Genomic DNA, 13,986 nt, shown 5'->3' on the forward strand with positions numbered 1-13,986 from the left:
TACCTGGTAAAACAGGGAATTTTGTCTATTCTCATTGACCATTGTATTCCCAGTGCCCCAAAGAGTGTCTCCTACTTCTCTGAGAAAATTGGAGACATTAGGTAACATTTCCTTAACTTCCTTTCCAGACATTTTCAAAGATAAGCATTCTTTTCTCTTTCAAATCTCAGAGTAAGAGTGGTTTTTGTCTATACCTGTGTTTAATCTCAGCCAGTTCTGCCTTCTCAGGGGTCTTGTGTTAGTGATCATCATCCAGCGAATGACTACAGCTTCTGCTTGCCTGTAAATAATACTCTCTTTCATCATTAAAAACAATCCTGGGCCGGGCCTGGTGGCTCACGCCTATAATCCCAGCACTTTGGGAGGCAGAGGCGGGCGGATCACGAGGTCAGGAGATCGAGACCATCCTGGCTAACACGGTGAAACCCCGTCTCTACTAAAAATACAAAAAATTAGCCGGGCGTGGTGGCGGGCGCCTGTAGTCCCAGCTACTCGGGAGGCTGAGGCAGGAAAATGGCATGAACCCAGGAGGTGGAGCTTGCAGTGAGCCGAGATTGCGCCACTGCACTCCAGCCTGGGCAACGGAGTGAGACTGTGTCTCAAAAAAAAAAAAAAAAAAAAAAACACAGTCCTCTAAACATCTTTTATGCTTATGTTTCTCTTTGATAGTCAAAATAATCTGAAAATAAGTTTCTGGTTGTTTTTTTTTTGCTTCGTAAGCCACAGGCTTCTGGTCCTACCTTTCCATGAAAATTGCTCTTGCTAAGGGCCTCGTAACTTTCACATTGTCCAGTAAACAATTTGCTCTTTTTACTGATCTTACCTTGGTGGGGTTGGTCACTGTTTCCTCCTCCTTGAAATTCTTCCTTGAAGTTTTCTTTTGGTTTTCCTCACCCCTTTTCATAGTTCCTGTCTGCTGTCCAGACTGTTAGTCCTGGGGTTACCTAGGTTCTGCTCCCTATGCAGTAGGCCTTTCCTGAGTGAGTGCATGTACACTGGGTACCTGTTACAGCATGGCTGGCTTTCAGTTTACTCTCAAGCTTTGCTCATAGGATGCCGTGCACACCTTTGCCTCCAGAATATATCTCTTTGCTGTGCTGTGTCTCAGTCAGTAACTATTAATTGGGGGCCTTTCCCCAGCCAGACTCTGGCGTAGGTTCTAGGAATAGAATGGTAAATAAGATAGTCTCTGTCCTCAGGGATCTTATCTTGGCAGAGTTGGGGGTATGGATAGAAGTGAGAGGACAAAATATATGAACGTCAGTAATTGAGAATTACTAGGACAGATAAAATAGAGCAAGGTGCTAGAGTAGGCCTATGGTGATCAGGAATTCTTTCTAAAGAGATCATATATAAGTTGAGTTCTAAGACTGAGAAGGCAGCCAAAGGACTATTGGGTGGAGCAGTGAATGCAAAGGCTCCTTCACAGCATTCAGGGTAATTAGGATGAGGATTGGCAGGAATGGATAAAGAGAAGGAAGAGGTGGGGCAACAGATCACATAGGCATTTATGACTTTGGATTTATTGTAGTTAAAATGGGAGAATATTGGAAACAGAGTTACCGTGATGTATCCTGCTTTAGAAGGATCACTCTGCTGGGTAGAGGATGGATCTAGGTTGGGAGTGAAGAGTGGGGCAGGGAGACCGTTTAGCAAGCTGTGCTTAGTTTGGATTAGAAATTATGGGCTTGGAGTAGAAATTATGGGCTTGGAGATAAGAGTTGTAGTGGTAGTGATGGTAAGAAGTAATTGGCCTAGGCAGAAATCTGGGACATCTTAACGTCTCCCCTTCTTTTACCCCTGCATCTCATTAGTCCACCACTTACAGATTCTGCTCCTCAATACCTCTGCTTCCTCTTCTCTTTCCCCTAATTTCAGGCCATTTTCTGCCTAGGCTACTTTCAGGCTACCCTTACAACACGGTCAAAGGGGTTTTTCTAAAATACACATATATTCCTTCTCTGCTGAAAATGTAGTGGTTCTGTATGGCTTTCCTGGTATTCTTCATGCTATAGCTTCTTTCTGCGTTAATAGTTTTGTCTCTTACATTTCTCTCCCCATACCCTTCCTAAAATAACTACTTTTTAACCTGCTTATGTTAGTCATCTCACCTCTCTGGGCACAGAATGTCTTGAAAGCATGTCTTTCCTGTCCACTTCTTTCCTTTTGTATGTGCAGCTGCTGCATTGGAGTCCTCCACAACTCATCTCAACTGTTGCCATTTCTCAGAATTCTTTCCTGACAACTCTTTACCTCTTACCTCCAAATAATATTAAGGTGCTTTTGTTCTTCTGTAGTTACTGTCTGCACACCCCTTTCTGTCAATGAACTTAAAATTGAGTCACGTGTCTGTTTCTGCTACTAAATTTTAAACTCACTGAGAGCAAAGAGCATATTTTATATGGTTTTTATATTTCTAGTGTTTAATATATCACCTGAAAATATGCCTAGTATATATATATATATATACTGAAAAACTTTAGTTTATAGTATATATATACTGAAAAACTTCATTCAAAAAATTGTTAAAATGCCTAATGCCTAGTTTGTTTGATTATTGATCACCTTTTTTTTTTTTTTTTGCCGCATGGTAAATTGATATAGTAGAAAGATTAAATTAGAGGCTTATGTCAGTATTTTTCAGGGAGAGAATGGAGGCCACATCAGTGTTTATTGAGTGATTGAATTGTAGTCTCATGGTGCAGACAGGTCCAGGAGAAAGTGGGTGTGAGGTGGCCACTGTTTGGCCTTGGAAGGGGAGCAGAAATATTTCAGTAGAGTGGTGAGGGCAGCAACCAAATTGCAAGGGTAGAAGAGTGGGTGACAAAGAAGCTTGGACATCATTATTTTAGGAAGTGAGTTCATCAGAGGAATTTTTTTCTCCCTTTTTCTTGTTGCTCTTGTTTTTGTTAAGTAGTACATGAGCCCGGAATCTGTTTGATGACCAAAAAAAGGAGGGTTTAAATGAGGGGAGGAGAAGGGAGGGAAGGCATTATCCTAGAAGATGACAGTGTGTAGGTATACCACTTCAGAAAGTAGGAGGGTATATTTAATTTCAAAGACTCAATGCTAGGGCAAGATCGAGTGTAGTGTCTTTTTACAGAAATTTCCATCAGAAATTATTTAAAATAAAAGTTGGGATTAGTATCTCAAAAGCACCTCAGTGTTTAGAATTAACAGATACAAATCAGATAAATATAGCAGGACTATCTGCATTTTTCTATAAATGCATTATTTAACTTTCATTATTGAAAATTGTTCCTCGTATTTAATATTATTTAATATTTTTCTCATGCTTAATAATTTAGCATTTATATAGTACTCGATAATTCATAAAGTGCTTATATAATCTTACCTTGAAGGTATCAAAAAACAAAATTATCACAAATGTAGTTACAGATCTAATTGGCTTTTATTCATGATCCATGAATGGGGCAGTCTCCATTCTACAAAATAGAATGAGAACTTCTGCTGGGTAGTGGCAGAACACTGGGTTTTGTGAGATGGGGACAAGGAAACAACAACAGAAAAAAAAGCTGGCTGGTTAATGTCAGGTTACTTTTTGTAAGGATTAAAGCAGAGGGGAATTCCTTATTATGTTGACTCAGTCAGACTGTTATCTGTTTTCAGGGAAAGCTGGTTTGCTGGTCTGCTTTGACTGTCTGCTTCCTTGAACTTTTAGTTTGATTATGTGGCATTTAGCATGGGTGGCTTCATTTTGTCTTGGTCCGGTCTTTTGGGGCCTAGTGCAGGAGCTTAGTCCAAAAACAATGGCTTCCCATAAGTTTTTTTTAACAAAGGCTACTGAAAGAGGTTAAATTATATGTCTATGGGCCGAGCATGGTGGCTCACTCCTGTAATCCCAGCACTTTGGGAGGCCGAGGTGGGCCGATCACTTGAGTTCAGGAGTTCAAGACCAGCCTGGCCAACATGGTGAAACCCTGTCTCTATGAAAAATACACAAATTAGCCGGGTGTGGGCACCTGTGGCCCCAGCTACTCAGGAGGCTGAGGCAGGAGAATCACTTGAACCTGGGAGGCAGAGGTTGCAGTGAGCTGAGATCACACCACTGCACTCAGCCTGGGTGACAGAGTGAGACTCCATCTCAAAAAAAAAAAAAAAAATTTGTCTGTGGTCTTGCTGATTTTATTTATTAGGCATTTATTCTGTGTCAGGAAGTATTTTTAGTGCTTTGTCACTAAAATGACAAAAGTAGTGTACATGAAACATTTTCCTTGAAAGGGTGGTTAGTTAGTTTTGCTTTGGGTATGTAATTGTAACTTTTCTCATTAATTGGGACAAGAACCCTGATAAGAAGAGCACATTAAATTGCTCTGATCATATTTTCTGGTGTGACTGAAGCCTTGCTGTGATGCAGGGCTATTTAGAAGGCAAGGACATAGATGGAATTTAAAGTACTCAAAAATGTTCTTGATTAGAATTAATGAGAATGAAAAGAGAATTGAGTTAAATAGTTTCACTAGCTATTGGAATTGAATTTCTGTAAATAAAGTGAATTTTATGTGTTGGTTGCTTTGAGGGAGAGAAATAAATTTGTATTCATTATATAACTAATAGTTTAGAGTAGATGGGTCATAGAATAATTTTGAGAACAAGGCTTTCATGTAGCTTAGAAATGGTTAAAATTGGCATTAAAAAGGGAATCTACAGAAAAATCAAGATTTGGTGCTTCAAACTCAAAACTGTGATATGTATGGTGCATTTTAATGTAAGAATATGTTTTGCTTACGTTATACATGTTAAGGAGAGGTAAATTTTGAGGTAATGTACTGTAAAGCAGAAGAGTTTTCTGTGTAATTGTTTGAGAGGAATAAATCTTTAAAAATAAAAAATATTTCAGTGCTTTGGGAGTCTGGGGTGGGAGGCTTACTTGAGCTAAGGAGTTCTGGACCAGCCTGGGTAACATAGACAGACCCCATCTTTACAAAAAACAAACAAAGAAATTAACCAGGCATGGTGGTGTGTGCCTGTAGTCCCAGCTACTTGAGAGGCTCAGGCAGGAGGATAGCATGAGCCCAGTAGTTAGACGCTACAGTGAGCCATGATTATGCCACTGCACTCTATCCTGGGGGACAAAAGTAAGACCCTGCCTCCAAAGAAAGAAAGAAAGAAAGAAAATAAAGTAAAATTAAAAATTAAAAATACAATTGAAGAGAAACTCACTTTCTATAAGAAAATGAAGTGGCTGAAAAATAGGAAGAGAGTGCATTTATGATAGGGGAGATGTGAGATATATCTGAAAAAGAAAAGTCAAGAAACAAGGACTAGATTTATGTTACTGGAAAAGAAGATGTAAAAATTAGAGGGTAAGAGAAAACAGAACCAAAAGGCTCAGAAAAAAATTTATGTATTAACGTTAATTAAAAATTAATGTATTAACTCCCTCTGGTTGAAAATCTGAAATTGGATGATAATGAATAGTAAGAGTTGGGTATTCATACTAACTTAGGAAATGGGGCCTTTTGAAGAAAAACACATTTTTCTCATAGAAATACTTCCTAAAGGGCCATACATTGTGCACTGAAAGGAACTTTGAAATTGACTAAAAATACAGAAAGATGGAGGGAAGATAGTCGAAGTTATTAGATCCTGTGGTTAGATAGGCATTTTTAGGTTAAAATAAACACCCAAATTAAAGTCAGAGGCTAAAAGGTACCTGTAGATTCCATGTTTACTTGTTGTTTGCCTGGTAGATATTGCAAGTACTCTTCAAATCACTGGAATGGTACAGCTCAGAAGTGCTATTCTGTTTTACTCTGTAGCACACTTGTAAGTTATTAGGAGAGGGGCATTCTTGTGTTTTGAGTATAAATGGATCAATCAGTGATATTTATAGGGAGAGGTCAAGTGTGGACAAGAAAGCTTTAATTTTTTGGCTGGTCACAGTGGTCGATGCCTATAATCCCAGCACTTTGGGAGGCCCAGGTGGGAGGATCACTTGAGACCAGAGTTTAAAGACTAGCCTGGGCAAATAATGAGACCCTGTCTCTATTTATATATAAAAAGCTTTAAAAGAAATCAGATAGCTTCTTTCCCAGATAGTAAAATGTATACATTGAGAACACCAAGTTTATTTGAAGGTAGAGAGAAAGGCACAATAAAGACAGAACCTGGGAAGAAAAGCCCAATGGGAGATAGAAGTGAAAAGTGATATTAACGTGGCACTGGTAAAATTGGAAACAATTGTACTTAGCCTGTTTTCTTGACATAACGTATGTGAAAATTTGAAACTATGAAGTGCTATGCGAATGTAAAGTATTAATGACATTGCCAGTAGGTCCCCTACAGTGAAGGAGTGCCGGAGAGTGCTGGAGAGACTGTCGTTCCTGAGTTAAGCAGACCAATTCTAAGGGAAGAGTGCAGTGGTAGAGATTACTAGTGGGAGATTGTGGGAAGAATAAGACCCATCAAGTCCAGGATGGGGTCATATGAGCTAGTGAATGGAACGGAGATCAGCAAGATACAGGACGGGTGAGTTGTTGGCATAGATGCAGAGGCTGTGATGGCTTGGGGTATGATGGCATGGGGATGATGGATGATGGCATGGGCCAGGGAAGAACAGTAGCACTAGTTGGAAATGCCTTTGATTAGAGAGATCAGTGGTGATGATATGGACAGAGAGTCTGTTAAAAGTAAATGATTGGGAGGGCTAAAAGACCCTGGGTATTGAGAAAGCCTCTTACTCTTCCCTCTTCCCTTCTCCTGACGTGTAGTTCCAGTGATACAATTTTGAGCCTTAGTGATGAGTAGTCCCTATCAAATTGGTTTTTCCTTTCTGAATTTGCAGGTCACATGGAAATGAAAAATCTAACAGAATTATACTTTTATAACAGGATTCCACTAGAAAAGCTTCTTTGAGATACATCAAAAGAGCTGTCTAGGCAGTTAGAGCCATTACTAGGATTATCAAAAATCCCAGTTTGGCCAGAGCTGAGAGGTTTCCCAGGATGCAAGATTAAAACCTGATGTTCCTGAGCGAACTGGGACGAGTTGGTCACCCTCCTGTTTACTGTTTCGTTTTATAAATTCATTGAAATGACCAACAGTATTTCTATGTAGAAGTAATATTACTATATTCGTATATATAATTCAATTTAAAATTAAATCCTCCATTTTGTAGTTTACATTTTAATGAAATATTTATTTTATGCTTTGGAGTTGCTGAATCTTAGCTATATTGAGGGGGGAGACTACATGGTTCATCCATTTTTATCTTTGCCACATTCATTGAGTTTTAAATTTGGTGCTTGATAAAATAGCTTTGCCTAAGTGCAGGCTTTCTAACCTTTTAGGTTCCACATTTATTGAACTAAACTGCTCGGTTACATATCATCCTATCTTGTTACTGAGTTTTTTTCTTGTGTATTAGTGTTGTCTTCAAAATTAGACTCAGTATTGAAGCCAGGACTTTGTCTTCTACAATTTCTATATCCTTGCCATACCCACTTTATAAACTAGGCAGCCAATAAGTATGTTGGTTAATTGATCCAGGCACATAGATATGTGACAGCATTTATTTGACTTTTCAAAGTCTTAACACTGCAGAGTGTGCAGAATGAATCAGATCTATTCTAATTGGATTTCTTTCTTTTTCTCTCTCTCTTTCTTTCTTTCATAATTTTGCTTCTGACTTAAGAAAGACATTTTGAAGTAAGCAGGCAATTAAGATATACCTTCTAAATGAGGATTTGATAGATCTATAACCTAAGAGTACTGGAAATGTCGTTTATTATCTACATTCAGGACTTTTTTCTGTTCTTTGCAGTTGAATAATAGTGAACCTTTATACAAGTCTGTGGGATTTTCAAAGGGTTGGACTAACATAATCAGCTTAGATATTACTGACTATACCCTCTGAGCATAGATTATGACCTAAAACTCAGACTTTGTTTTTTCTTTTGCCAACCCTGCTTTCTAAATTGCTGAACCTAAATTGATCATACAGTTTTTCTGTCTTCTCATGTCCTGGGGACCAAGGACAACTTGATAAAAGTCATACAATTATGCAGATTGTTTCCCTGAGGGCTTGTGATAAGCACAGTATTAATACGGCTCAGCAGAAGTTGATCAGCACTCTCTCATTCTGTTCAACATTTATTCCAAAATATCTCCACTGTGAACAAGCCCATTGTCTTCCATGGAAGTTATACCACTTACATAAACTGTGACTCCAAAATGTTTCTTCTCCATGGACCTGTTTCCTCAACTGCATGCTTCTCTAACTAGCTGTCTATTATACCTGGTTGTTAGCAATTTTCTTTTGAACTGCATATCCAAATGAAACTTGTATATTTAACCTCCTTCTTCCACAATAAAAACAATAAGTCATCTTTATTGAGTCTTTACTCCGTGCCATATACTCAAAGTGCTAAGTGTTTTTTTTTTTTTTTTTTTTTTTTTGTTGTTGCTTATTTCTTTTTTTTTTTTTTTTTTTTTTTTTTTTTTTTTAAATTTATGAAGTATTTATTGATGATTCTTGGGTGTTTCTCGGAGAGGAGGATATGGGAGGGTCATAGGATAATAGTGGAGAGAAGGTCAGGAGATAAACACATGAACAAAGGTCTCTGGTTTTCCTAGGCAGAGGACCCTGCGGCCTTCTGCAGTGTTTGTGCCCCTGGGTACTGGAGATTAGGGAGTGGTGATGACTCTTAAAGAGCATGCTGCCTTCAAGCATCTGTTTAACAAAGTACATCTTGCACCGCCCTTAATCCATTTAACCCTGAGTTGACACAGCATATGTTTCAGAGAGCATGGGGCTGGGGGAAAGGCCATAGATCAACAGCATCCCAAGGCAGAAGAATTTCTCCCAGTCAGAACAAAATGGAATCTCCTATGCCCACCCCTTTCTACACAGACACAGCAACAATCTGATCTCTCCTTCCTTTCCCCACACTTCCCCCCCTCTTCCTTTCAACAAAACCGCCATCGTCCTCATGGCCCGCTCCCGATGGTCGCTGTCTCTTCGGAGCTGTTGGGTACACCTCCCAGACAGGGCGGCCGGGCAGAGGCGCTCCTCGCTTCCCAGACGGGGCCGCCCGGGCAGAGGCGCTCCTCACTTCCCAGACGGGGCCGCCCGGGCAGAGGCGCTCCTCTCCTCCCAGACGGGGCGGCCGGGCAGAGGCGCTCCTCGCTTCCCAGACGGGGCCGCCCAGGCAGAGGCGCTCCTCGCTTCCCAGACCGGGCCGCCCGGGCAGAGGCGCTCCTCACTTCCTCCCAGACCGGGTGGCAGCCGGGCAGAGGCGCTCCTCACCTCCCAGACGGGGCGGCCGGGCAGAGGCGCTCCTCACTTCCCAGAGGGGGCGGCCGGGCAGAGGCGCTCCTCACTTCCCAGACCGGGCGGCCGGGCAGAGGCGCTCCTCACTTCCCAGATGGGGCGGCCGGGCAGAGACGCTCCTCACTTCCTCCCAGACGGGGTGGCGGCCGGGCAGAGGCGCTCCTCACCTCCCAGACAGGGCGGCCGGGCAGAGGCGCTCCTCACTTCCCAGACTGGGCGGCCGGGCAGAGGCGCTCCTCACTTCCCAGACTGGGCGGCCGGGCAGAGGCGCTCCTCACCTCCTAGACGGGGTGGCCAGGCAGAGGCGCTCCTCACTTCCCAGACGGTGTGGCGGCTGGGCAGAGGCGCTCCTCCCTTCCCAGATGGGGCAGCCAGGCAGAGGCGCTCCTCACTTCCTCCCAGACGGGGTGGCGGCCAGGCAGAGGCGCTCCTCACTTCCCAGAGGGGGCGGCCGGGCAGAGGTGCTCCTCACTTCCTCCCAGACGGGGTGGTGGCTGGGCAGAGGCACTCCTCACCTCCCAGACGGGGCGGCCGGGCAGAGGTGCTCCTCATCTCCCAGACGGGGCGGCCGGGCAGAGGTGCTCCTCACTTCCCCCCAGACGGGGTGACGGCCGGGCAGAGGCACTCCTCACCTCCCAGATGGGGCGGCCGGACAGAGGCGCTCCTCACTTCCCATACAGGGTGGCAGCCGGGCAGAGGTGCTCCTCACTTCCCAGATGGGGCAGCTGGGCAGAGGTGCTCCTCACTTCCTCCCAGACGGGGTGGCGGCCAGGCAGAGGCGCTCCTCACTTCCCAGACTGGGCGGCCGGGCAGAGGCGCTCCTCACTTCCCAGACTGGGCGGCCGGGCAGAGGTGCTCCTCACTTCCCAGACTGGGCGGCCGGGCAGAGGCGCTCCTCACCTCCTAGACGGGGTGGCCAGGCAGAGGCGCTCCTCACTTCCCAGACGGTGTGGCGGCTGGGCAGAGGCGCTCCTCCCTTCCCAGATGGGGCAGCCAGGCAGAGGCGCTCCTCACTTCCCCCCAGACGGGGTGGCGGCCAGGCAGAGGCGCTCCTCACTTCCCAGAGGGGGCGGCCGGGCAGAGGTGCTCCTCACTTCCTCCCAGACGGGGTGGCGGCTGGGCAGAGGCGCTCCTCACCTCCCAGACGGGGCGGCCGGGCAGAGGTGCTCCTCATCTCCCAGACGGGGCGGCCGGGCAGAGGTGCTCCTCACTTCCCCCCAGACGGGGTGGCGGCCGGGCAGAGGCGCTCCTCACCTCCCAGACGGGGTGGCCGGGCAGAGGCGCTCCTCCCTTCCCAGACGGAGTGGCCAGGCAGAGGCGCTCCTCACCTCCCAGAGTGGGCGGCCAGGCAGAGGCGCTCCTCACTTCCCAGAGTGGGCGGCCGGGCAGAGGCGCTCCTCACTTCCCATAGGGAGTGGCAGCCAGGCAGAGGCGCTCCTCACTTCCCAGATGGGGCAGCTGGGCAGAGGTGCTCCTCACTTCCTCCCAGACGGGGTGGCGGCCAGGCAGAGGCGCTCCTCACCTCCCAGACGGGGCGGCCGGGCAGAGGCGCTCCTCACCTCCCAGACGGGGCAGCTGGGCAGAGGCGCTCCTCACCTCCCAGAAGGGGCGGCTGGGCAGAGGCGCTCCTCACTTCCCATATGGGGTGGCAGCCGGGCAGAGGCGCTCCTCACTTCCCAGACAGGGTGGCGGCCAGGCAGAGGCGCTCCTCACCTCCCCGATGGGGCAACCGGGCAGAGGCGCTCCTCACTTCCTCCCAGACGGGGTGGCGGCCAGGCAGAGGCGCTCCTCACCTCCCAGACGGGGCGGCCGGGCAGAGGTGCTCCTCATCTCCCAGACGGGGCAGCCGGGCAGAGGCGCTCCTCACTTCCTCCCAGACGGGGTGGCGGCCGGGCAGAGGCACTCCTCACCTCCCAGACGGGGCGGCCGGGCAGAGGCGCTCCTCACTTCCTCCCAGACGGGGTGGCGGCCAGGCAGAGGCGCTCCTCACCTCCCAGACGGGGCGGCCGGGCAGAGGTGCTCCTCATCTCCCAGACGGGGCAGCCGGGCAGAGGCGCTCCTCCCTTCCTCCCAGACGGGGTGGCAGCCGGGCAGAGGCGCTCCTCACATCCCAGACGATGGGCGGCCGGGCAGAGGCGCTCCTCACTTCCCAGATAGGGCGGCCGGGCAGAGGGGTTCCTCACATCCCAGACGATGGGCGGCCAGGCAGAGATGCTCCTCACTTTCTAGACGGGGTGGCGGCGGGGCAGAGGCTGTAATCTTAAAAGTGCTAAGTGTTTTACATGTATTATCTCATTTAATTCTCATTGTAACATGAGATAGATGACTTTGTTTTTCCTATTTTACTGCTACAGGAAATGAGCCATGGAAAAGTTAACTTGGTCCTACAGCTCTTAAGTGGCAGAACTGGAAATGAAATTCAAATAATCTTACTCTTCTCTCTATCCTGGTTAGGGAACCATCATCTACTCAGACAATGAAGTGGGAAATTTTAGTTTTTCAGATTCTTGTTTTTTTGTAACCCTCAGCCATCCTATAGTCATCTGGTCAAAGACCTTATATGTATCCTGAGTTTTTTCTTTCATAGTGCCAATGCCCTAGTTCAGATAAGCTCACTATCTTAAATCTAACCCCCACAGCTTCCAAAGTTATTTTTCCAAAATGCAATTCTCATCACTGAAACCATCAGGATAAACTTTAAAGTACTATGCATGGTATATTTTAAATACAATATAAACTATTCCATAGGATCCTATGCAGTTTAGACCCTCTCTGTTTGCCTGATCACGTTACACTGTCCTTATGTTCCATTGTCCACCATGCAAGCAGTTCTCTGGATGTGCCGTTCTTTCTGTAATTCTCTCTTGAAGAATTACACACTTCAAGACAGTTCTCTCAGAGGTTATCTTCTCTGTGATCCCTTTCTTGATCCCTGAAGGCTGGATTATCTACTTTCTCTTGTGTGCCCCAGATGTAGTACTTTACCTTTTGCATCTATTTTAGGAATTATCACACTGAAAGCTATTTATTTGTTTACAGGGTTGTCTCCTCACAGACTATGAGCTCCTTGAAAGAGGGAATCGTGTCTTACTCATCTTTGTATCCCCAGTGTCTAGCAGTTCCTGATACATAGTAAGTGATTAACAATGTTTTTAAAACTAAGACTATAATTAATAGTCAGACTTCATACATTTTGATAGTTAATTATGTAGACCTAGTAATATGTTGTCATAAAAAATATGGCTATAGACTTCTAATACTCCTGAGGCTCAGTTTTCTCATCTCTAAAATGGACAGAGTGCTTCCCTCCTCACACGGTGTTACTGTAATGCTCAGATGGGAGAATATATGACAGTAGATTATCTTTTAAGTGTCATACAACTTTATTAAATGAAGTGTGGAGAATAATTTTTGCAATTGATAATTTTATTTGCTGTATCTCTTCCCTTTTAAGGCAAGATGGTATCATTTTTGAACTCTCTCTCATGGTTTTAGTTTAAATATGCAGTTACTGCTTACCAGAACATGCGCTCTTGAGTCTGGGGATTGGGTGATATGAAAGGGTTTATATAGAATAAAGAGAAAAATAGATTGGGGGTGGGGATCAGGGTACAGAGAGAGTTTCATGTAGTAAAGTGAATAGTTTTTTACCTGGTTGGCACTGTTCCCCAGTTTGCACAGTATTGTAAACTTTTAAGATTCTTCTCAAATAAGTAATCTATGCCTCTTGCCTTTATTCTCAGTAGTTGTCTTTCTGTTTAATTCCCTAATAAGGTTCTTTGATTTTTTTTTTTAATCTACTTCCATATGAATCAATATCTTCACCTATCCTTAAATCCCTCATTTACTGCCTAGAGGAAGAAGTGTCTTTTTCTTGGAAGACTAAATGCCGTCTGTGAAAGCTGTATCTGTCCTTCTTTTGCACCACAGGCTCCAGTAATTACACTTGATGAGTTAGTGATTTATACTTCACTGTATCTACTTCCGTGCCTTCCATACATTCTTTAAATTTAAAAAAAAAAACCATGTAATTTGAATGTACCAGATTATATGTAACATATACAAGTCAATAATAAAAATCATTTGTGAACCAACTGCTCAACTGAAGAACTAGGTCAATCCTAATATGGTTAAAGAGCTGTGAAGACCTCTCTGATTCCATATTCTTACCTTTTCCCAGCCCCTAAAGTAACTGCTATCCTGAACTTGTTTCCATCTTTTCTTTTTAAAATACCACAAATATGATGGTTTGATTTGAGTTTCATAATCATGTTTGTAGGCTTTTTAAAGCTCACACATATGGTATTTTATTATAGAGGAAAATCTAATTTACAAATCTTTATACATTTCAAGGAAAACATTTAAACATCATAAAAGATGTTTGAGCAGACATAAAAATAGACAGAAATATCTCAGTAGGCAAATTCAAATTTATAACCAGAAAATAATTGTGGAGACTTATTTTTGGACTCTGTAGTTATTGCTGTATCATAGACAAATAAACATTTCTGTACACTAGTTTCTTTACTGTGTGCAGTAATGTTTCCATAAGATTCATAGAGTACTCCTTGGAAGACTGACAGCTTGTTATTTGGTGGCTGTTTGGACCTTAGCAGTTCTTTACTGGGGTTCTGTAATTGTTCATTGGACAAACTCTTGAGGCGCAGGATCCACAGTACCCCACATTTCTG

General features: G+C 44.4%; 1 protein-coding gene across 7 annotated transcripts in view; it reads left to right on the top strand.

Annotated features, from left to right (window-relative positions):
- WWP1 (WW domain containing E3 ubiquitin protein ligase 1) overlaps window positions 1-13,986 on the top strand; it is a 126,522-nt gene that overhangs the window by 17,063 nt on the left and 95,473 nt on the right. For 5 of the 7 annotated variants that reach the window (XM_054499852.2, XM_054499856.2, XM_054499857.2 and 2 more), the window contains exon 2: window positions 12,335-12,427. The exons of the other annotated variants lie outside the window; for them this stretch is intronic. The gene's annotated coding sequence lies outside the window, so the exon portion shown is untranslated. The remainder of the gene's footprint in view (window positions 1-12,334; window positions 12,428-13,986) is intronic. 7 annotated transcript variants of the gene reach the window in all.

The sequence above is a fragment of the Pongo pygmaeus genome, chromosome 7 (assembly GCF_028885625.2).
Source record: "Pongo pygmaeus isolate AG05252 chromosome 7, NHGRI_mPonPyg2-v2.0_pri, whole genome shotgun sequence".
Lineage (NCBI taxonomy): Eukaryota > Metazoa > Chordata > Mammalia > Primates > Hominidae > Pongo > Pongo pygmaeus.